The sequence below is a fragment of the Mauremys mutica genome, unplaced genomic scaffold (assembly GCF_020497125.1).
Source record: "Mauremys mutica isolate MM-2020 ecotype Southern unplaced genomic scaffold, ASM2049712v1 000807F_np12_obj, whole genome shotgun sequence".
In the NCBI taxonomy this organism is placed as follows: Eukaryota; Metazoa; Chordata; order Testudines; family Geoemydidae; genus Mauremys; species Mauremys mutica.
In genome coordinates, this window is record NW_025423055.1 from 40,247 (window position 1) to 62,645 (window position 22,399).

A 22,399-nucleotide genomic window follows, 5' to 3' on the forward strand; every position below is an offset into this window, starting at 1 on the left:
GAGATGTGAAGAGTAACAACAAGAAGGGTTTCTTCAGGGATGTTAGCAACAAGAAGAAAGTCAAGGAAAGTGTGGGCCCCTTACAGAATGAGGGAGGCGACCTAGTGAGAGAGGATGTGGAAAAAGCTAATGTACTCAATGCTTCCCCACCCTCCCCCTTCGTGATTTTGTCTTCATGAACAAAATCAGCTCCCAGACTGCTGCTCTGGGCAGCACAGCATGGAGAGGAGGTGACCAGCCCTCTGTGGAGAAAGAAGTGCTTCGGGACTATTTAGAAAAGCTGGATGAGCACAAATCCATGGGGCTGGATGCGCTGCATCCGAGGGTGCTAAAGGAGTTGGCGGGTGTGATTGCAGAGCCACTGGTCATTATCTTTGAAAATTCATGGCCATTGGGGGAGGTCCCAAATGACTGGGAAAAGGCTAATGTAGTGCCCATCTTTCAAAAAGGGAAGAAAGAAGGAGGATCCGGGGAACTACAGGCCAGTCAGCCTCACCTCAGTCCCTGGAAAAATCATGGAGCAGGTCCTCAAGGAATCAATTCTGAAGCACTTAGAGTTACATAGACTTCTCCCCACCCGGCCTATGTTCTATGTATCTTGGTTCATAAGATAACTGTCATTGTCAACAGGCAACTGCTGCACAGGGAACTTAGGGGAGTGGGGAGCTGATAGGGGGCTGCCGGTCCATCTTGGTTCCAAGCCCCCACCAGCTAGTTGCAACGGGCTGCTCTTCCTGCAAGCAGGAAACAAAGCAGGCGGCAGCCAAACAACATTAGAAGGGAGCATTACACAACTTTAAATAAGCATTTTCCCTAATTGATCAGCAACATAACGAAACGTTAACCAGGCCGACTTTAAGTGAGGAGTTACTGTAGGAGGGTTTAGGTCAGCTCAGCTACGTCTCTCAGGGGTGTGGATTTTTAATTTACCTCAAACAGAAAAAAAGAGTAACAGAAAAGAGAAGAAATAAGATGGGAAGGAAAACACCCAGTGGGGCATGGGAGATGTTGACAGATGCAAATCCCTCATGTAAACCCCTCCCCCACATGCCCTTCATTGTCTCCTCCAACCACTGCAGGGTTCCCCAGTCTTTCTCCATGGCAGGGGTTCTGTGTGTTTGATTCCACCCATAGCATGGTCCTCCATTCTCCCCAATGGCAGGGGCTCTGTGTGAGCCGCTTTTCTCCCCACTCCACCCTCTACTCACTATACGGCCAGGAGACAGCAGCTCTCAGATCCTGTGTGGATCGTCTGATGTGCTTGGGGCCAAGAGAAAACTGTACCCCCTGCCAGAGCAGTACGAGTAAAAATAGGGGTTCCTGAAAAATAGGAAGGGAAGAAAAGAGAAGCGGAGAAGAAAATGGAAAAGGAAGAGAATGTGCAGACACAGGACCCTACCTAAATTCTGACATAGATTACAAGAGAAAAAGATATAGCAGCATAAAGGAACTTTAAAACTTTTTCAGTAAGTACTGAACTAAAAACCTTTAAAACACCATTTTCACACTAGATTTACTTCTCTTCCAAATCTTATCAAAACAGATTAAGTTTTGCCATTAAACAGACTAACAATAATTGGAGATATACCAATTGCCTAGAACTGGAAGGGACTTTGCAAGCAGGGCCAATTTTTGCCCCAGATCCCTAGGTGGCCCCCTCAAGGATTGAACTCACAACCTCTGGGTTTAACACGCCAATGCTGAAGCCACTGAGCTATTCCTCCCCCTAAACTAGAATATCAGCAAATACCATAGACAGATTAAGGTAACAGAAAAATCTAAAACCATATTCTTAAATTTGCTTTGCAAGGCCTAACCACTCAGTCCGTGTTTTCCCTCTCCTTGTTCCCCCAACAGGGAGACAGGAACAGTCATCAATAGCAGACAACAACTGAATTAAAACAACACTGTTCCCTTGCTTCGCGCTCAGAAAAAACACTGTAACTTTTCATGGATACCAACACAGATACTTTCAATCGCACTTGTTTTATTACAAATTTTAGAAATGATTCTAGAAAAAACAATTTCAATAATAAGCCCCTCGGCTACACACCCAGGGTAATGCGCAGACGTTTAATCCCCACGGTGAGTGTTTTCATACAGCGGGTTTCACCCCCCGCGAACTAAAGGACACAAATCTAAAGCCAGGTCCCCATGTCATGAAGCACAATCGAGGCAGCTTTAGCCCCCTGGCCATTAGAAGATGTTTATGTCGCTATTTACAGAAACACGCCTCCTGATTAGCATGCGGAGCTCCTACCCACCAATCAAACCTTCTTGCTGTTACTCCCTGAACCTGCCCCGCCTCTCACAGGCTCTGCTCTAGCACGTGCCGGCGCCGCGCCCGTTTCCCCGCAGGCGGAGCCCGGCCCGGCAGAGCTCTGCCCGCCCGGGGCTGCAGCTAGTTCGCTCCGGTTCCTCGGCACTAAAGACTTCGCGTGTCACGTGATCGGGAGCAGGCGCCGCCTCTGGCTGCTCCGAGACTGGAGCATCCTGGGGAAAAACCAGATGGGTCATTAGTGCCCAGCAGCAGCCCCCGCCCCCGTCACCTCCTCGCCCTCCCCCAGCGCCTCCCGCCAGCTGACAGGGAGGGAGAGGATTGAATGCGGGAGTGGGGCCTTGGGGAAAGGGAAGTGGTGGGCTGGGGTTGGGGCCTGGGAGGAGCCCGAGGGGGGGGCAGCCCCCCCAGCATAGTGGAAACTCGGCGCCCCTACATCATACTAGTGCAACCGCAACCATTTACATGCTGCAAAGCGGAGGCCGCTCAGAGGGATTTGGTTCAATTGCTGCTCTCAGCACAATTCCTCAGTGCCCTGCACGGTGTATCCAGGAGACAGCAAGTCTCTAGTTTTGCAAGTATATCGCCACGATTCCCCCCCTTGAAACAGCAGCACCCATAATTCATAGTGATCTAAATAGCAATAACTGTTAGTGAGTCTAGCCAAACAGTCTTGAATGAAAGCTAGAGAGAGCTGCCATTGGAGTTAGGTACTGGACACGTTCATCTCCCTGGAGAGTGTTCGGTAACCATCTGTAAAGGTGTAACAGGCATTTAACTACAGTCTCTTTCTCCTGAAAAGCGGGAAAAGGCAAAGGCTTAAAGCTGCCTGTAGGAGAATTTTCAAAGCCATACAAGTGATCTGGACACTCAATTCCCACTGATTTCTAAACTGGCTTTCACAATCCGCCACCACAAACAAATAAAAAAAGGCTGGTGAACAAACCCCTCACAACAACCCATAGAAAAACTAAGTATTCTATAGATTTAGAAACAAAACCAGCTGTTATAAACTTCCCAAAGCATAATTTAAAAAGTCATATTTTAAAGCTTTTTCATTCATTCATTTAATACACCCCCCCCCCCCAGTCTATGCTGTCTCCCTCCTGCTTCTCCAGCAGGAAGAAGCAGCGGGCATCAGCGCTAGACAGCAGCTGTATTCGAGCAATCCCGCCTATTCGGTGCCTGATTGGAAGAAAACCTTGTAAAAATCGTTCTCTAACAATCCCTTTCGAAAGCAGGTCTCTAGCTAAGCGCCGGCCATTTCTCCTGCACAGACACCCTCCCTACTGCCAGTCCCCGGCTACCCTGATTAACGTCGTAATGACTCGTTTTTTAAAACAAGTGGTCACGAAAGAAAATGGATCGTACCTTTTGCAAACAGCCTTTTTGTCAACAGATGGCCACGTTCTTCACAGAAGTGGGGGGAGCACACTTTGTAGTTTGTACAGGTCGAGTTTATTGCCCGCCCCAGAGGCTCCCTATGTGCTCCCTATGTGCCCTCTCCCATCCCACTCTTTTTAGGGACTCCCTGAAATTCCCCCAATCTTCCCCCAATCTCAGACCTTACCAGAGAATCTCTGCACCCTTATTCTCCCCATACCAAGTTCCCCACACTTCTTCCCACACCAAAGACTTTGTTCACACCCCCATTCCCACTTCCCCATGGCAGGGACTCTGTGTTCCCTCTATTCCCCCATGCCGGGGTCTTTGTGTACCCTCCCTTCCCCCCATGCCAGGTTCTTCCAATCTCCATAGGACTAGGGGTCCTGTGTACCTCCACTTATCCCCTCGCTTCATTTCAGGGCCCCCATTCTCTCCACCACTGTAGAGACTGTGTGCACCCCTATTTGCCTCTTCTCCCCCATTCCTCCCTCCTTCCCAAACCAAGCTCTCCCAGTCCCCTCACCTGCCAGGGGTTCTGTGGGTCCCATTTTCTCCTCCCCCACTTCCACCCTACAGCCTGTACTAAGGGCTCAGAGAGGCTCCCAGAAAGTTGAATACCAACGAACTGGCAGAGCATTAGGGGTAGAAATAGGGGCTACTCGAAATGGGCGAGAGGGTGGAGAAAAGAAGAAAAAGTGGAAAGTGAAGAGAACTTGCAGAATTAATATCCATGAGCCTATTACTTTAAACTAGAACGAGGGCGGGCAAAAGAATTAATATCCATGAGCCTATTACTTTAAACTAGAACGAGGGCAGACAAAAGAGAAGGACACTGCCTAAAAAGGTGGACTTAGAAGTTCAAGCAATTAGAAGTTCAATTAAGCAACTGTTTAAATAAAAACTGTTGTATTTTACACTGCATTTTCTTCTTCATGCTATTAGAAAACTCGCTGAAAAACACCCACATCCTCCCACAATACAGAAGTAATAATATTAGTTACAATCACTACATCCCTTCTCTATATATACACATCAGAAACAAAATTTAAACACCAACTTCAAAAAAATGTTTTTAATGTAGTTTATACAGAGTAACCACTCAGTCTGTGTTCTTTCCCATCTACAACCCCCAGAGGGAAGAAAGAAAAATCATCAATAACAGACAACAACTGCATCAAAGCAATACCGCTTACTCACTTTACACTCAGGAAAGAGCACTTTAACTCATCCTCCTACTTAGGGAGACCAATCACTTTGTGTTAAAACAGCCTCCCACGGCTATAGTCTAACAGGGCCGCCCAGAGGGGGGGCAAAGAGGGCAATTTGCCCCGGGCCCCGGGCTCCGCAGGGGCCCCCAAGAGAACAGCGGAGGCTCCCGCCTCCGCCCCTCTCCTGGAGCCTCAGCGCATCAAGCGCCGTGTCTCCGCCGGGGCCCCTGAGCCCCGCCCCGATCCGAGCCGCGTGGTGAGGGGGCGGGACTGCGAGCTCCAGGCTGAGCTCTGCTCCCTCTGCTCGGCGTGGAGCTCCCAGCCCCGCCCCCTCACCACGTGGCTCTGAGCGGGACGGAGTTCAGGCCCCGCCGGAGTCACGCTGCGGCTGTCGGGCGAGGCGCTGAGACTCCGGGTGAGGAGGGAGCCGGGGGTAAGAGGCTGGGGCTGGGGCTGGGGCCAGGGTGGGGGGGAAGCGGGACCCGCTGCCGAAGCGCAGCCCAGTCTTCAGCGGCGGGGGGCCCTTCCGTTCCGGGACCCGCCGCCGACGTGCCCCGAAGACCCGCAGCGGGGACCCCCCCGCTGCACTTTGGCGGCGGGTCCCGCTTCGGCGGTAATTCGGCGGCGGGGGGCTCCCGCCGCGGGTCTTCGGGGCACTTCGGCGGCGGGTCCCGGAACAGAAGGGCCTCCCGCCACCGAAGACCCCGGGCCCCCGGAATCCTCTGGGCGGCCCTGTAGTCTAACGTCTAAAGCGCCCATATTTAGTGGTTACAATGTGTAATTTAATACATCAAATCTCCCTATGATGAGAGAGACAGCGAGACTGACAAACAGCACACTGTATGCATGTCTCATTGTGGCACCTAACATATGAAGGGAAGGCTTAAAAGCCACAGAGCAACTGAGGGCAAGACCATGCCTATGTGTGGCCTTCAGACAGGCACAAAAACACCCAGCCAGGCTGCTCCCTGCCGTGCCAAACACCCACTGAAGGTCACCAGCATGCAGGGCAGCTGCTGATGCTCTGTGGCCAACATCACAAGATGGTAGGAAAGCAGGGCCAGCCCCCATGGTGGGGCCTCTGACTGGTCCCACTCTAGGTGCTCACTTTGGCAGTGGGGCAGGAGATTTTACCCCAAGAGGCTTTTCCCCAGCTGGCAAGAAGCAGAGAAACACCCAGGCTCCATGTAGCAACCCCCCTCACGCACAGGGACAGAGGGAAACTGCTCCACATGCTAGCCTGGGCAGCCGCCCATTTTCTTCGGCAAGTCAGGAATGGCAAAGGCAAGACTGGAAGCGCTTGGGGCTCATGCCCCAGCCTTTGTGACGCCCACCCCCAACTCCTTCCCTGGGCTCTAGCTGAAGACAGAGCATTGACCTGAGCAGCCAAGAAGAGGTTCAGGCCCTGAAAGGAGCAGGACTTTCAGCTCAAAGGTAAAGCTGCACAAGTACAACCACAAAGGGATTTGAACCCTCAATCGCCTGATCCGAAGTCAGACGCCTTATCCATTAGGCCACGTGGTCACACAGAAAAAAGCCCTCCAGGCACTTCTTTGGAAAAGGCAGACACTGATGCATGCGACAAAGTGGGGATTCACCCACGAAAGCTCATGCTCCAATACGTCTATTAGTCTATAAGATGCCACACGACTCTGCTGCTTTTGCAGACACTGTGTTTCTCAGGTCAGCTACTGAGGGGGGCCGAGACTCTCTGGGCACAAGAAGTCGAGTTCCCAGTGAGACGTGAGACTTAATTCTCTGGAGCCAGGTGCAGGATTTTGGCAGGGATGCTCAGGCATGGGGGATTGGGGTGCAGCAGATGGACCGGCTGTCTAGGTGCAGAGATTTAGTCTCACTGAGGAGGAGGAGGAATTCTGCTGACAGGCAGTGGCCAGGGCTGGTGCAACCACTAGGCGAACTAGTCGGCCGCCCAGGGTGCCAAGTGGTTGGGGGCACCAAAAAGCGCACTCAGGGGAGGTGGGGGAGTGGAGGTGAGCTGGGGCAGGGGGCTGGGGGAGGTGCAGGGGGAGGGGCTGCCCGCAGCAAGTAACAGGGGGCGGGGGTGTGCGTGCAGGGGAACCGCTCCCTGTCCCAGCTCACCTCTGCTCCGTCTTCTCCCCTGAGCACGCCGCCCCCGCTCTGATTCTCCTCCCCTCAGGCTTGCTGCACTAAACAGCTGATTGGCACCGCAAGCCTGGGAGGCAGGAGAAGTGGAGCGGCGCCGGCGTGCTCAGGGGAGAAGGCGGAGCGGAGGTGAGCTGGGGTGGGGAGCTGCTGCAGGGGGGGCTGCCCGGCTCGTCCCCATGGCCCCTACCCCAGCCCCCCCCCCGCACACCCCTGCATGGTAAGTGGAGTGACCCAGCCCCAGCCTGGTCCACTCTCCTGGCTCCCAGCCACGCCACCGGCAAGTGCTGTGGGGCGGTTCCCCCCCAAGCTTGGGAGCCAGGGAGCAGAGCAGGCTGGGGCCCCAGGCCTCCATGGGGGGAAGCAGAAGGGGGCTGGCCCCAGGCCACCGTGGGACATGGGGGGCTGGCTAATTCCTGCAGGAAGTGGAGTTACCCGGCCCCAGCCTGCTCTGCTCCCCTGGCTCCCAGGCTTGTGTTGGTGTTGGCTGGATTTGTGCAGGTGTTTGTGTATATTAGCAATTGTGTGTGTGTGGCTGGATTCATGCATGTGTTCATGTATGTTTGCAAGTGTGTGCATGTGCATGCTCTGCTGCCCTCTGCCGGCGCGACAACCGTTTCTCCGTTTGTCACAGCCCCCATACCGTCGACCCCGATGGTGATTTCCCCATCTTACAAGGGCTGGCTGGCCTAACTCTTCTCCCCTCTGCGGAGTGTGGCAGGGGCTGCAGCTCACCCCCTGTGGGGCAGGAGTGCCAAGGTGTGGGGCTCCAATGCACCTGGAGAGCAGCTCAGGTGAGGCAGGGCAGGGCGTGTGGTGTCCGTTCTGCATTGCCTGGTGCTGGGCCACTGCACAATCCCCAGCCACGCCACACAGCACACCCCGAGAGGGAGTGGGGGGCCAAGCAGATGATCCAGCACGAGGGGATCATTCTCATTGGTAGCTGTCCAGTGGCAGTGAGTTCCACAGGCCTTGGCACATGCTGTGTGGGGCAGGAGGTCCTTGTATTTGGAGCAGTGGGAGTGAACTATGTGCAGTTGTGTCGCTGAGCACGATTGTGAATATTATGGTGTGGGGGAGTGATTATGAGTGCGGCTGGGGGTGTGATTGTTTCTCTCTGTGGGGGTTGGGCTAGCATGTCCCTCTGGGTGTGTTGTGTGTGAGTGTTCTTGGGATTGTGTGAGTCCCTTTGTGTGTGTGTGTGTCACTTGCTGCAGAATACAAAATCCTGCAAAGCCATTTCCTACTGGTTAGCCAGCAACACACTGATACAAACAGTGTCACAGATGCACACACACACACCCACACCCACACCCACACCCACACCCACAGAGCAGGGCTCAGCCCCACCAGCAGGGGGCAGCAGGGACACACACGTCTCTCCTGGGCCAGCTTGGACAATTTCCCATCACGACCCGGCACAGTGCTGGTGCCCCCACACGGGGGTGGGCAGTGACCGGGCAGGGGGGGCAGATGTGCTGGATTCAGAAGGAAGCATTTTGGGAAAATCAGTCAAGGCCCTTAGCAGAGCTGGGACACAGACCCAGTGACCCCTGCACCACCCTGGGAGGGGAGTGGGGTCTAGTGGTCAGAGCAGGGAGGTGGCTGGGCACCAGGACCCCTGGGTTCTATCCCTGGCTCTGGGAGTGGAGGGGGTCTAGAGCAGGGGGACTGGGATCCAGGACTCCTGGGTTCCATAGGGGAAAACTGTTTTTTCCCTGCACTTCCCTCCCTAGTGATCCCAGCCCAGCCCCCTAGAGGAGACTGAGCACAAGTGGGGGGAGTTGTTCTCCCACTTTGGACTTATGATTCGAACCCCTCCCCCAAGGACTGTGACATTATGAAATCTGCCCCCATCCTCCCAACACAGAGAAAACTGTTTCCTGCTCATCTGCATAACCCCGCCCATGGACACGCCACACCTTCTGTCCTGCTGGTTTCAAGTGAGTGAGTTGCCCTCGGGGAGTGAGCAGGTCACAGCACGTCACAGCCCCAGCCAGGGCCGGCTCCAGGCACCAGGTCAGCAAGCAGGAGCTTGGGGCAGCCCAGGGGAAGGGGCGGCACGTCGGGCTCTTTGGAAGCAATTCGGCAGCGGGCCCCTCGGTCCCTCTTGGAGGAAAGGACCTGCCACTGAATTGCTGCCGAAGAAGAAAGCGGAGCAGTGGAGCTTCCGCTGATTGTGATCATGGGGTTTTTTTTCCTGCCACTTGGGTGGCAAAAACCCTGGAGCCGGCCCTGGCCCCAGCACACGTCATAGCACTTCACAGCCTGGGGCAGGGAGATATTGAGGGAGGGGATGAGGGGATGTGGGCAGAGACCCAGCCCCATAGACCCCTAGAGGCAGCGGGATATGGTTTCCATCACACCCAGGGGTCACAGTTGGTTCAGTAGCTCAGCACCCCCCACTATACAGATTGTTCTGGCACCACTGGCCTAGGGTCACCATCTAGTGCCCTTTGCCGCCCCGCTCAGGGCCTGCCTGGCTCTCCTAGAGCAGGGCGAGCACCCAGCTCTCCTGCGGCAGGGCTGACGAGAGCTCTGGACAGATACTAACAGCGCCGGGGAGCCTGGGCGGATATTAGTTGGACAGAGGAGCCTGGGGCAGTTTTATCAGAGAGCAGAAATGAATCCCGAACACAGCACTGGAGCTGCAGTGCTCAGCGCGTGGGCCTGGGTCTCCTGCACAGTCTCCCTGCACCCCCTCGTGGCATAACAAGTTCCCTGCAGAGAAGCAGAGGTGTGGGAACGAGGGCTGCGGCGGGTGCTACAGCACCCCCATATCTCACTGTGAAAAGTTCCAGATGCTGTGGGAACAAAGCCAGCATTATTGTGTGATTCCAGAGAACCCCGGACTGTGCTGCCCCTGTGCAGTGTGAGTGAGCGATGCCGGGGTGCTCAGTGGAGGGGGTGGAGCCGAGGTGAGCTGGGGCCGGCTCCCCAGGCAGGCTTATCTTCCGCAGGCAGAGGCGGCAGGTTATATCTGTGTGCGGTGCCCAGGCTCCAGGAATATTCAGGGCTGGGGGCCCTGCTCCAGCAATATTTGGAGCTGGGTCTCTCCGCCAGCCCTGAGCCTCCCCAATGCCCCAAACCCTCATCCCCAGCCAGAGCCCTCATCCCCCTGCACCCTAATCCTCAGCCCAGCCCTGAGCCCCCCCGCACAGCATGAACCCCTCATCCCCCCGCACCCTAATCCTCAGCCCAGCCCTGAGCCCCCCCGCACAGCATGAACCCCTCATCCCCCCGCACCCTAATCCTCAGCCCCAGCCCTGAGCCCCCCCGCACAGCATGAACCCCTTGTGGAAGCCAATTAATAATTAACAAGGATTTGAAGAGATCTTAATGAATGTTAGCTAGTTAGCATGAGTTAGACTAGCTGTGACCCTAATGACGTGAGATTTGTAGAAGCAAGATAATGTAAGACAGAGTGAACTGTGTGAAAGTTATTACGACCTTGCAATATGCAGTCTTGCTTTTTTTTAGTAGTGAGACAAATAAGATAGCAGAAAAGCTTATGTATAAACAAAATGTATTTGTTGCTTTTTACCGTCTGTATTATTGCTAGAAATTGTCTGTAACAAAGGTATAAAGGCTTGATGTAATTGTTTACCAGTTGAGAGACCTGTCCGGGACTGGGGTGACCCTGTGTCCTATGGCACTCTCTCCCTCCATTGTAATTACTAGAGAAAGAATAAAGTATTTGATTTTGCTGCACCCAAACAAAAAGCGAGAACTGAGTTTTTCTTCGACAATTTGGGGGCTCGTCCGGGATGGCAACGCCCACGGACCCACAGACGGCTACTACGGATCATTCCCCTTCGAACCCCATGGCGCCACATGAGAGGTATGAGACCTTTTGAAATCTCTATTGGGGTATCGGAGGAGGACTTTCCGTGAGGACGTCTGTCTCTGTTGGGCTCACGCCATCTGAACTTATTGACTGTGCAGCAGGATCAGATGCAAAGTGGTATTGGGGAGAGGCCCCAATAAGGTTAGTTTATAGCAGTACTGGGAACTGCTGAGTTGGCCAAGGTAAATGCATAGGTAAATGCATTAGAATGCACCGGTGCTGAGGGGTTTTTACTGCCTCAAGAGGGGTTGTCATACCGCCTCATGGTATTGGTCCGGACCAGGTAAAGATGCATCGTGGTTAAAAAAAAAAAAAATTAAAAAGATAAAAAGGTTAAAAAAGGGTTTTAAAAAAAAAGAGGCCTTGGTGTGTGTGTGTGTGTACACCAGTGTGAGTGATCGTTATCGGAAGACGCCCAGAGTACCCTGTGAAGCGGAAGCTAATGATCAGGACTGCTCTAACGCAAGCCCGGTAACTAGTGGATCTTTAGGAGATCCGACCCACGGTGGGCTGACTCAGCCTGGCATAGTCCGGCGAGGAAGCTGCCTGGGTCTAGGAGTGTGTGAACCCATCTTCCCTCCCCTTTCCCTTCTGTGTGGGCTACTGACAATCTGATCATCTCACTGGATGCAATTAGAGTAAGCGGCGCCGTCTCCCAGAGACTAGCCGACGCTCTTTGCTGAAGGGAGGTGTAGGAGAGTCGTAGTCTTCCTTGTGAGTCTCTCCTGTGTGAGTGCTCTGTAGGGAAAGATCCTTAGTTTATGTGCCGCTAGCGTGGACAGGGCACCGTCTCTGTGTGTGTAAGTGGAAAATGGGTAAGGGACAGTCTAACATTCCACCTCACCCCCTAAGGGTACCCCAGCATATTACATGTACGTACATTATGGTCCTAAAACCTGCAGGTATTTAGAGAATTGGAATCTTCACACGCATGAAAATCCATCTAAACAATGCCCATTAGAAGGTACCTTCAATCTAGATAAGATCATATATCTCAGAGGAGCCTTTAATCACCAAAGAAAAGCCTCTGACACAGTGTGAGCAATTTGTCTAGGAACGGGTTAATTTGAAATTCAGCTTAGCCCAGAGATAAAGGAGAAGTTGTTTTGTGTTCAAGGTCAAGAATCAGTGCGGACTATGCTAAGTGCAAAGAAAAACTGCTTTCAGCCTCAGCTGATGTGGAAAATAGAGACAGAGGCAAACCAAAGGCAGTACAAGTTACAGAACTGGAATTATATTTGCAAAGCTTAGCTTTCCAGTGAGACATGTGTGAGTATTAAAGTGGCTTAAGGCTTGGGGCATTCATATTTTTCCTGAGTGAGGTGGGAGCATTCCCAACACTCTCCATTGTTATTTTATTATTTTTAATGAAGCTTTAAAATTTGGTTATATGGTGTGTTTTCTTCCCTCAACCTCCTGCAGTGTCAGTCTGTCTGATCACCTGACATGAGGGACATGAGGGATAAATTAGTAACAGGAATCCTCAGCCCCAGCCCTGAGCCCCCCACACAGCATGAACCCCTCATTCCCCCGCACCCTAATCCTCAGCCCCAGCCCTGAGCACCCCCACACAGCATGAACCCCTCATCCCCCCGCACCCTAATCCTCAGCCCCAGCCCTGAGCCCCCCCACACAGCATGAACCCCTCATCCCCCGCACCCTAATCCTCTGCCCCAACCCTGAGTCCCCTCCTGCATCATGAATCCCTCATCCTCAGCCCCACAGCCCTCACCCCTGTATTCCCTCCTATCCCCAAACTCCCTCCCCACAAGGTGCACCCCTCCCCCTTCCCACACACCCCTTCCCAACCCCAAACTTCGTCCCAAAGCCTGCACTCTTCACCCCCTCCTGCACACCCACCCCTGCCCCAGCCCAGAGCCTGCACCCAGCACCCAAACTCCATCCCAAAGCCTGCACCCCTCCTGCACCCTAATCCCCAGCCCAGGATCTGCACCCCAGACCTCCCCCTCCCGAGCCCCCTCCCAGAGCATTAGGCAGGTGGGAGCAGAGTTTGGGGGGGGCGGAGTTGGGGGGTGGGTTCTGGGCACCACCAAAATTTTTACAAACTTGCCACCCATGTCCGCAGGAGGTCTCCCCAGGCAGGGTAAGCTGCCGTGGCAGGGGGTGGGGTGGGGAGGAAGTCTCCCCAGGCAGGATTAGCTGCCACGGGGGGATGGGGGAGTAGTTGCTGCAGGGGGGCTACCCGGGTGGGGGGCTGAGTTAGCTGCGGGGAGGGGCAGGGGGGAAACGGACGGACGCGGTTAGCTGGGTGGGAGGGTGCAAGGTGGAAGTTTCACCTAGGGCCCAAAACTTCCTTGCACCAGTCCTGGGGCTTTCCGCACCCCTGACAGGAGGATTAGAACACCTGCAGCCAATCAAGGCAGGCTACTCAGGGCACTTGGATTTAAAAAGGAGTCACTTCAGTTTGTGGTGTGCGTGTGAGGAGCTGGGAGACAGAGGCGCAAGGAGCTGAGAGGGAGAGGGAGAGGGAGAGGGTGAGGGTGTGCTGTGCTGCTGGAGGACTAAGGAGTACAAGCGTTATCAGACACCAGGAGGAAGGTCCTGTGGTGAGGATAAAGAAGGTATTGGAGGAGGCCATGGGGAAGTAGCCCAGGGAGTTGTAGCTGTCATGCAGCTGTTACAGGAGGCACTATAGACAGCTGCAATCCACAGGGCCCTGGGGCTGGAACCCGGAGTAGAGGGCAGGCCTGGGTTCCCCCCAAACCTCCCAACTCCTGATCAGACACAGGAGGAGTTGACCCAGACTGTGGGTTCTACCAGAGGGGAAGATCACTGAGGTGAGCAAATCTGCCAATAAGCGCAGGACCCACCAAGGTAGAGGAGGAACTTTGTCGCAGCCTCTAATTGCAGCATTTTTAAACGGTCTGCATGTTGCTTGCAGGCTCCTAACACTTGTGACAGCAGCTCTGTTTAATTTCCATCCAACCATCTGTACTTATGCCGATAGGTCGACTTTAGGTCTTTAACTTTGATTGGTAGCTGAGAAGATGGTATATCGGACAGAAACCCGTTCAACAAACCTCTTCATTTCCTTGTTATTTCTTGACTTCTTTATTCATCACCTTTTCCTTATTTCCCAGCAGATTGTCTAGATCTGGGTGCTAGCAGGGGGACCTGACGGGCTCCTTATTTTCTGATTTCTTTCGGAAGCATTGAACTTGCCAGGGCACAGTCAGATTCTGGATGTTCATGGAAATGTAACACCTCATGCTCAGCTTTAGTTCTGTTTCTCAGCTCTTTTGGAAAATTGATCTTTAGTCTGTCATGTAGCATCCTTGCATTAGGAGATGGCTAATTAATAAGACCATAAACCTTGGCAATCAAATGGAACCTGAAGTCCACAGAAGAGCCCGAAAGGCCCTTGGGGAGTGGAGTGCAAGCTGAGGAAGACTTGCCTGCACAGCTTCTCTCTCAATTCTCGTTTTCCTGTATTGAGAGCAAAAGTCGGGAATCAGCTCAGGGTACGGTATACCATGTGTGTGCAGTGGTTAGACAAGGAACTGGACTGGTATGGAGCAAAACTACCTTATGTGTGCCTGATGACTGTACGTTTGAGAAGGAGCAGAAAAGAGCATTGGGGCTGCGGTATAGCACTTGCATAGGCTTTCTTTGGCCTGTTTTGCTGTAAGAGTTAACAGTGAGAGATTGTTAGTCACATGTCAGTGGGTGGGTTTATGCAAATTAGGCGTGTACAGGGAAACCAGCAAGAGGAAGGAGGGTGAAAGACTTCTCTGTCTTTGAACAGAATTGTGTGTTAAGGGCTCTTGCTTTGAATTCTTCCAGTGGAGTCATTTCAGGGAAGTGATCATCACTTCGAGTTACCTAGTTATCAAAGCCTCGTGAATGGTGTTTGGTGCGTGTCTGGGTGCTCCTCGTGCTGAAGTAGAAAGCAGTGGGGGAAGAGCGGCTGCCTAACATCCGAGACTAACAGCATTGCTTCTTGGTTCCTTGGAGCTAAGATTGAAAGTGCAGTGTCTGTTCTTATCAGTTTAATATCTGATAAGTCCTTTATTTAAGGACTGTATGTTAAATTGATTTTTGAAACAAGGGATGAAATAGGGGTTTGCTCTATCCACCTCTATCCCAGCCCCATACCTCGGCGGCCGCTGCTTGAGCCGCCCGGGGATCCCAGCCCCGCGCCCCGGCTGCCACCGCCGCTTGGGCTGCCAGGGGACTCCTGTCCCCTGCCCCGGCGGCCGCTGCCCGAGCCGCTGGGGGATCCCAGCTCCACGCCCCGGCTGCCGCTGCCCGGGGCTCTAGGGGACTCCTGCCCCGCGTCCCGGCTGTCGGCTCCGCTCCGGCAGCCTGAGGTGCCCGGCCACGTGCTCCAGCCGCTAACGGCTGAGCCGCCGGGGGATCCCTGCCCCACGCCCCGGCCGCCTGTGCGGTCTGGGGAGCCCCGCTACGTGCTCTGGCCGGAGCTGCCAGGGGATCCCTGCCCCACGCCCCGGCTACCGCTGTCTGAGGGGCTCTGCCGCACGTTCCTGCCACCGCTGCTCTGGCCGGGGGATCCCTGCCCCCTGCCCTGGCTGCCGCTTCCCGAGCGGCCCGGGGAGCCTCGCGACGTGCCTGGGCAACTGCCGCCCGGCCCGTCGGGAGACTCCTGTCGGGAGCCCCAGGCGCCGCCACTCGCGGCGCCTGGGGAGCCCCTTGATATTTTGCAGCAACCGGGAGTCTGCCCCCCCGCGAATGCGCCGCCCCAGACTCCGCGAGACCGGACCGCCGGCCGCCGATCGCTGCAACTGCCACGAGAGGCCTCTCCTGCCCTCCTGCGCCCATCAACCACACCCCCCGCAACCCAGGAGCCCCAGCTGCCGCGAGACGACCCCCCTGTTTTCCTGCGATGGCCGGACACACCCCCTGCACCCCAGGAGCTCCAGCCGCCGCGAGACGACTCCCCTGTTTTCCTGCGATGGCCGGACACGCCTCCTGCACCCCAGCAACCCCTGCCGCCGAGGGGCAACCTCCTACAGGACACCCACACCTCCCAGGAACTCCAGACACTGGGAGAAACCCCAAATACTCCCGGGACACAGCCACTGCTGGAGGATGCCCCCCCCACCACCAGCCGTGTGATGGAGGACGACCAAGAGGGCCCTAACGCTCCACAAAATGGCCGCCCCACCCTAGACACTGTCTACCTCCAATACCCCCTCACTACAGACGCGCTCATCTGCCCCATCTGCCCGCTGCCTCGACGCTTTCCTCGCCTCGGAGGGCTCACCAGACACCTGAGGAGATGCCACGGCCGGTCCACCGCCTTCAGCTGTGCCCTCTGCAGCCTGCCTTTCGAGTCCCAGAGGAAGTGCAAGGCACACCAGACCAGCTGCAAGAAGGCCCACACAACAGCAACCGCGGCACCGGTCCCCCGCCACCCTGTGCCCCAGCCCACTGCTCCCGCGCCGCAAAGAGCCAGAGCGACCCTGCCGCCCGCCGCCCGGAAACCCACTCCAGCCCCCGAGCTGGTGGACCAGGGCACTGCCGCCAAAACGACAACTACCACAACGAGAATCACTGACCGAGCCCCTACCAACTGGAACCCCTTCACATCCACCCAAGTCGCCCGGAAGCTCTCTGAGCTAAGGCGTCTCAGTGCCCCTTCCAACCAATGTGACTCCGCCCCAAGAAGGGTCAGCGCTCTGCCACGCGTGGCCGCCCGAGACCCTGCCGCTGGAGGCACCAATGCCGGCTCCCGACACACCCTGCGAGCACCAGCCACGAGGGTCACCAACACAACCCCCCAGCCTGCCCTGCGAACCTCACCCACCGGAGGAGCGGGGACCACACCTCAGACCACCCCACACACTGCTACCACTGGAGGCCCCGCCGCTACGACCAGACCACAGCACCAGACCCCCATCGCCAGACAGACCGGCACGGCCCCAAGAGACGCCAGGCCAACCCCGACCACCAGACGGCCGCACGCCCCCACAACAAGCCCTCGGACGACAGCCGCACACGGAAGCCCGGGCACCGCCCCTACGCCCACTGATCCGAACCAAGCCACACCATCAACCAGCAATGCTACAACCCCACCAGCGTCTACACCTCAGGGGCCAACCGAGAGGTCCCCCGAGCCACAAACTAGGTCACCTATCAACCAAACTGCAGACACACTACCCACGCAGGCCGAGGAACACGAGGACCGGCGATCGACGACTAAGCCAGCCACACCCTGGCAGACCACCTGGATCGAGAAGCTCCAGGCAGCAGCCTCCTTCGAGGAATTCGATCTGCTCGTTAACAGGCTCACCCAGGAGCTGTCAGCAGAGACCGCCCCCAAGAGGACGCCTAACCAGGAGACCACCCGGCCTGCTTTCAGACGACCCGCCCCGAATCGCGCCACCTCCACCAGAGGAGCCGGAAGAAGGAATGCCAGCCACCGCTACGACCCGGCAGCAGCTTCAAGGATCCAGAAGCTGTACAGATCGAACCGCCTCAAGGCCGTAAGAGAGGTCCTCGATGGTCCCCCGGCATACTGCACGATCCCGCCCGAGCGCCTCTACCGCTACTTCCTCGGAGTATTTGGCGGCACGCCCAGGAACGACGCGCAGCGCCCGGAGTGTCTCCATCCGCTGCCCTGCATCGCCAACGCAGACGGTCTAGAGGCCGACTTCACGCCCAAAGAGGTGTCGGCGCGGCTCTCCAGAACCAAAAACACCGCGCCCGGAAAAGATGGCATCCCCTACGGCCTCCTCAAGAAGCGAGACCCCGGCTGCCTCGTGCTCTCCGGCATCTTCAACCTGTGTCGGCGCTTCGGCCGGTCCCCCACCTCCTGGAAGAAGGCCATGACGGTCCTGATACACAAGAAGGGCGAGCGAGATGACCCCAGCAACTGGAGACCCATCTCCCTCTGCTCTACGATGTACAAGCTGTACGCCAGCTGCCTGGCAGCCAGAATCACAGAGTGGGCGACGACCGGGGGAGCCATCAGCCCGGCCCAGAAGGGCTTCATGCCGTCAGAGGGGTGCTACGAGCACAACTTCCTGCTCCAGACCGTCCTCCAGACGACCAGGAGGGCGCGGAAACAGTGCGCGATAGCGTGGCTCGACCTGGCCAATGCCTTCGGGTCCATCCCCCACCACCACATCTTCAGCACGCTACGGGAGTTCGGGATGCCGGAGACCTTCCTCTGCCTGATCCGAGAACTCTACGAGGGCTGCAGCACCACCATCCGCTCGGTGGAAGGGGAGACCGCCGAGATCCCCATCCGCAGCGGCGTGAAGCAGGGCTGCCCCCTCAGCCCCATCATTTTCAACCTCGCCATGGAGCCGCTCCTGCGGGCGATCTCCGACGGCACCGACGGCTTCGACCTACACGGCGAGAGGGTGAGCATCCTGGCCTACGCGGACGACCTGGTCCTGACTGCGGACGACCCCGAGAGGCTACAGAGCATGCTCGACACCATCGGGAGAGCCGCGGACTGGACGGGACTCCGTTTCAATGCCAAGAAGTGCGCGTCCCTCCACATCGACGGGAGCAAGAGGGACTCGGTGCTGACGACGGAGTTCCTTATCCAGGGCAAGTCCGTTGTCCCCATGGCGGAGGGGCAGGCGTACCAGCACCTCGGCACGCCGACGGGCTTCCGCGTCCGGCAGACCCCCGAGGACACCATCCGGGAGATCCTGCAGGACGCCGCCAAGATCGACGCATCCCTGCTGGCGCCGTGGCAGAAAATCAATGCCCTCAACACCTTCCTGATCCCCCGCATCGCCTTCGTCCTGAGAGGATCCGCCGTAGCAAAGGTGCCCCTCAACAAGGCGGACAACAACATCCGGCAGCTGGTGAAGAAGTGGCTGTCCCTACCCCGGAACGCCAGCAACGAGCTCGTATACATCGCTCACCGTCACGGGGGCGCCAACGTCCCCCGCATGGGAGACCTCTGCGACATCGCGGTAATCACGCACGCCTTCCGCCTCCTGACGTGCCCGGACGCCACAGTTAAGAACATCGCGACGACCGCCCTGCGCGCCGCCACCGCGAGGCGAATCGGCAGACCCCCCTCCGACCAAGACGTGGCCACCTTCCTGAGCGGCTCCCTGGATGGAGAATTCGGCCCGTTCAGGGGCGACGTCGCCTCGCTGTGGACCCGCGCCCGCAACGCCACCCGCCGACTGGGAAAGCGACTGGGCTGCCGCTGGGTATGGAGCGAAGATCGGCGGGAGCTAGGAGTCCTGATACCGCAGATCGGGACGGAGGACAACACCATCGTCAGCCCGGGAGCCAGAGGCATGCTGGAGAGGTCGCTGAAGGCCGCCACCCGCGCGCTCTACGTGGACACCCTGAAGAAAAAGCCGGACCAGGGCAAGGCTTTTGAGGTCACCAGCAAGTGGGACTCCAGCAACCACTTCCTCCCCTCAGGCAGCTTCATCCGTTTCGCCGACTGGCGGTTCATACACCGCGCCCGGCTGAACTGTGTCCCCCTCAACGGAGCCATCCGCCACGGGAACCCGGACAAACGCTGCCGGAGGTGCGGGTACGCCATGGAGACCTTGCCCCACGTCCTGTGCAGCTGCAGACCCCATGGCAGAGCCTGGCAGCTGCGTCACAACGCCGTCCAGGACCGCCTGGTGAAGGCCATCGCCCCGCACCTGGGAGAGATCGCCGTCAATCGCGCCATCCCCGGCACCGACAGCCCGCTGCGCCCAGACATCGTCGTCACGGATGAGGACCGGAAAAAGATCATCCTCGTCGACGTGACGATCCCGTTCGAGAATAGGACCACGGCCTTCCGCCAAGCCCGAGCCCGCAAACTCGAAAAGTACGCTCCCCTGGCTGACACCCTGCGAGCAAAGGGCTACGAGGTCTACACCGACGCTCTGATCGTTGGGGCCTTGGGCGCCTGGGACCCCCTTAATGAGCGCGTGCTGCGGACCTGTGGGGTGGGCCGTCGCTACGCGCGGCTCATGAGATGCCTAATGGTCTCGGACGCTATTCGGTGGTCCAGAGACATTTACACAGAGCACGTCACCGGCCACCGTCAATACCAAGAGTGAGCCGGCGTGACTCCACGCACCCGCAAGGGGGAAGAGACCTGTAAACTTCCTCTGTAGGACTTTATCCCCTGAGCCCTGAACCAACCAAACCGAACTCTGCCCTGTGAGGGGCACCCTATCACCATTACCCAGTCCGCTCATTTACTCACGCCCACGACTATCCATAACCTGTTTGTATGAGTGATGTGCCCTCACTGCTTGCTGGCTGTACCTTGAACTCTCCCACCGTATACCCCGCATTGGGGACATGACAGACTGTGTATATGTATATGCTGCCTAACACCAAAATGCTAACATCCCCCCACAACCTGTATGTTACCCCCAATGACACAATAACTGACGCTTCAAACACTTTGTATCGTCTATTTTAAATATTCTCTAATAAAATTTAAATCTGTTCTTATCAGTTTAATATCTGATAAGTCCTTTATTTAAGGACTGTATGTTAAATTGATTTTTGAAACAAGGGATGAAATAGGGGTTTGCTCTATCCACCCCATGCATTGACCTGGTATTGCACTATTTCCAGGACCAGTGCCTTCTCCTTCTGGGGAGAATTGTGTGGTTAAAAAAGCAGAATAAGATTCACTCTAAAGATGCTGTTTTAAGAAAATTTTTTTTTAAAGTAGTTGGAAAATCAGGTCTCTTTAGCACTTAGGTTCTTCATAACAACATATTGTTAAAATTCCTTAGAAGTGTTTTCTGAGTCTACAGCTGTGAGTTTCTTTGTCTTGCTGGAAAATTGTTTTAAAAGCTGAGATTCTTCTGTTTGCTGTGAGTTTTTTCAACAACATGAGGGATGAATGCTTTCCAGACTGAGGGTCTGTTTGGGAGATGGTTGGTTGGGGGGGGGTTGTGTGTGTGGGGGTGGGGTGGGGTGGGATGGGGGAACACAGATTGGTAATATTCGAGGTCACGTGTATATCAATAACTGGATGAGTTACACAGACTTCTCCCCACCCAGCCTACGTTTCATGTATCTTGACTGGGCCTGTGGCCCACCATCCCAGAGCAGAAGCCTGAAGCCTGAGCCCCACCGCACGTGGGGAGGAGGGGAGCTCCCACTGGTTGCCGGCTCCTACAGTGTTTATGACTCCGGAAGGGGGTAGGGACCAGCCCCTGCAGGGAGTCGGGGGGAAGAGCCACTGCTTTGCTGCCCCTGACTCCCCCTCAATTACAGCCCGGGAGGCTGTGGCCACAATAAAAGCCCCTGGTGGCCACATTTGAGAAATGCTGGAGCCTCACAGTAAACAAATCCCAGCAGGTTTGTCACACCCTGTCCCCCACCCTGGGGATTTCCTGCCCTCTCCCACACAGACCAACCTTCCTGGAAGTTCCCACCCCCTGTGTATTTACTGCCCTTTCTCCCCGCCAAGGGAACCCACCAGCAACTCCCTGATAATCCCTCCCTCAACTGGCTCCACTGCAGCCATTTCCCTTCCCCGGCCACTGGAAGGGCGGAATGAGCTGGAGCAAAACATGGATGTTGCGCTGCAGCCTGTTAGGGCAAAAAGGGCAATTGGGGACATGTCAGAACAGGAAATAATTTCACAGCACAATTCCCCCCAGGCTCTTTCCCTGCACACAGATATTCTAGCTTGTCTTGCATGTGACAGAAAAATTCAAATCTAGGGCTGTCAATTAATCGCAGTTAACTTACGCAATTAACTTTTAAAAAAACATGATTAATCTGTTTTAATCACACCGTTAAACAATAGAATACCAATTGAAATTTATTATATTTTGTTTTTCTACATATTCAAATATATTGATTTCAATTACAACATAGAATACAAAGTGTACAGTGCTCACTATATATAGTTTTATTACAAATATTTACACTGTAAAATATAAAGTACTGTACTGCAATCTCTTTATTATTGAAGTGCAACTTGCATATGTAGATTTTGTTGTTGTTGTTGCATAAGTGCACTCAAAAAGAAAACAATGTAAAACTTTAGAGTCCAGTCAGTCCTACTTCTTGTTCAGCCAATCGCTAAGACAAACAAGTTTGTTTACATTTACTGGAGATAATGCTGCCCGTGTCTTATATACGTCACCTAAAAGTGAGAACAGGCTCTCTCATGGCACTTTTGTAGCCAGCGTTGCAAGGTATTAACGTGCCAGATATGCTAACATCCATATGCCTTCATACTTCAACCACCATTCCAGAGGACATGCTTCCATGCTGATAACGCTCGTTAAAAAAAAATGTGTTAATTTGTGACTGAAGACCTTGAGGAAGAACTGTATGTCTCCTGCTCCATGGTTTTATCCACATTCTGCCATATATTTCGTTTTATGGCAGTCTTGGGTGATGACCCAGCACCTGTTGTTCACTTTAAGAACACTTTCAATGCAAATTTGACAAAACACAAAGAAAGTATAATGTGAGATTTCTAGAGATAGCTACAGCGCTCAACCCAAGGTTTAAGAATCTGAAGAGCCTTCCAAAATCCAAGAGGTACGAGGTGTGAAACATGTTGCAGAAGTCCTCAAAGAGCAACACGCTGATGCAGACACTACAGAACCTGAACCA

General features: G+C 55.1%; 4 non-coding genes and 1 pseudogene across 4 annotated transcripts; 2 read left to right on the plus strand and 3 right to left on the minus strand.

Annotated features, from left to right (window-relative positions):
- Positions 1 to 1,815: 1,815 nt before the first annotated feature.
- Positions 1,816 to 2,028, minus strand: LOC123357571. The gene has a single exon (XR_006575574.1). It is a non-coding gene; the product is annotated as a small nucleolar RNA U3 (small nucleolar RNA).
- Positions 2,029 to 4,758: 2,730 nt separating this feature from the next.
- Positions 4,759 to 4,945, minus strand: LOC123357572 (annotated as a pseudogene).
- Positions 4,946 to 6,323: 1,378 nt separating this feature from the next.
- TRNAR-UCG lies at positions 6,324 to 6,396 on the minus strand. Its single transcript has one exon. It is a non-coding gene; the product is annotated as a tRNA-Arg (tRNA).
- Positions 6,397 to 14,796: 8,400 nt separating this feature from the next.
- Positions 14,797 to 14,996, plus strand: LOC123357570. The gene has a single exon (XR_006575573.1). It is a non-coding gene; the product is annotated as a U2 spliceosomal RNA (small nuclear RNA).
- Positions 14,997 to 20,220: 5,224 nt separating this feature from the next.
- Positions 20,221 to 20,405, plus strand: LOC123357580. Its single transcript, XR_006575580.1, has one exon. It is a non-coding gene; the product is annotated as a U2 spliceosomal RNA (small nuclear RNA).
- The last annotated feature ends 1,994 nt before the right edge of the window (positions 20,406 to 22,399 follow it).